Source organism: Mandrillus leucophaeus, unplaced genomic scaffold (genome assembly GCF_000951045.1).
Source record: "Mandrillus leucophaeus isolate KB7577 unplaced genomic scaffold, Mleu.le_1.0 Scaffold1018, whole genome shotgun sequence".
In the NCBI taxonomy this organism is placed as follows: Eukaryota; Metazoa; Chordata; class Mammalia; order Primates; family Cercopithecidae; genus Mandrillus; species Mandrillus leucophaeus.
In genome coordinates this window covers 317,616-319,612 of record NW_012098299.1, presented here as the reverse complement: position 1 = coordinate 319,612, position 1,997 = coordinate 317,616, and positions in this window count along the sequence as shown.

The following is a 1,997-nucleotide window of genomic DNA, read 5'->3' as shown; positions in this document are numbered from 1 at the left end:
TCCCGAGTAGCTGGGACTACAGGCAGCCACCACCAAGCCCAGCTAATATTTTGTAGTTTTAGTAGACAGGGTTTCACCGTGTTAGCCAGGATGATCTGGATCTCCTGACCTCGTGATCCGCCCGCCTAGGCCTCCCAAAGTGCTGGGATTACAGGCATGAGCCACAGCGCCTGGCCTAGATCTGGGATTATTGAAGGAGCCCAAAGTCTGTATTTTTGGTGGGAAATCACCTAGACATAAAATACTATCTATTGAAAAAACATTTTTTAACCCTGCGGGCCAAATAAAACATGTCAGACTGATCTGGCTGAGCCAGCAGCGCTTAACCCCAGCTTTAACGTACCCATCTCCTACTGTGGTTCCTTCTCTACTATTTTGTCAATTTGAATCACACAGGGTAATCTTATTTCCTGAAAGTTTTGGGGAGCTATAGCACTGCAGTCTTTAAGAAATGACCACACACAGGGAGAACCCCCAAGACCAAGGCCCCTCCTGGGCAGTGGGAGTTCCTCTTCCCCAGTCTGTCCCATGCCATCCCACCTACCCTTGCTTCCCATTTCACTCGAGGGATGGTTGGACAGCAAAGCAGGAAAGCAAAGATCTCTTTTCTCATCAGGCTCTTTTCCAACTCATAAATGTCCAGAAGAAAAGAGAATATATTTTCCTGATTAGTTATACTCATTCTTTTGTATATTTGTATTTTCCCCCAGTTAAGAATGAAAAGCAAGACAGGGCAAAGGTTTACCTAGTTTACCTTGGTGCTTCCTACAGCAGAATTAAGATAAAACATGCCATAAAATTGCTGGAATCATAAGGAAATGAAAATCATAATGAAATGAGCATTGACTTTGAAACCCTGAGAGCGCATTCAATGAAGATTATTTAATGAGGCGTTTAGGGGCGAAGAAAATGACCACCTTCCTTTCTCCTGTCCCTCTCCCCACCACGGGCCCTGCTCCAATAACTGGTTGCTCAACTGCCTCTAAGGATAGGTGTAGGGCTTCGGATTCCTCGGGTGGATATACAAGGTGTAGCCGCTCAAAAATAACAAATTTAAGGATTATCATGATAAACAGGTATCAAATTAGCCTACCTATGGCCTCTGTCCGTTTCAGTTCGGCCTTCAATCCACAGGAAAAACCACGAAAAGTTGCTTGAGAGAGAGAAAAGGAGGGGCTGAGAAATTGTCTTTAGTCTTTCCATGGATCAGGTAAAGTTATCAAAGAGGAAAGAAGGCAGGTAGATTTATCTCTGGGACTCCCAAAAAAGGACGACAGCACACTGGCCTACACCAGGTATTCTGAGGGTAGCGATGAGAAGCCCCACTGCTTCCGGGAAGATGGAGGAGCCTCAGAACACACAGATGGCCACTAGGAGATGCGTCCCTGGCAATCGCCCTTGGACTTGGTGCACCTTCCTATAAAGCACTCATGGGATATGAGTCAGACACACCAGTAACGCCACACTACATTCTGGTTATATCATAGGTTAATTGGGGTTTAGACCCCAGCCTGGCATCCCAGTCACCAAATTCAGCATTGTTCTAAAATGTTTCCTAGAACTTACTATGTTACAAATGAGCTTGTGGAACATGTAAATGAGGGAGGACTTGTGCAAAAGACCTTATAACATATGGTGTAACAATTAAATTTTAACACTAGAGTGGACTCATTGCTATGTTTCCTTACTGTTCATTTTTCAGTAAGTTTACATGTTGATATCAAAATGAACTTATAAAAAGACCTGGGTTCAACTTTTCTGATTTCTAAAGGTACTTAAATATTTAAATAAATGCCTGCCATATTTAGTGCTATGAAATGTAAAACTTAAGAAGGCAGTTAGTGTATCTTGAAAATAGTATAAACACTTAAGCAAATGAAGAGCAAACCATCAACAGTTAATAAACAAAAATAAATTAAGGACATAATGGCTGTGACCACTCATCTCAAAAAGTGATGTTTATCCTTTTTTCTTTCCTTGTTTTATTTATTTATTTA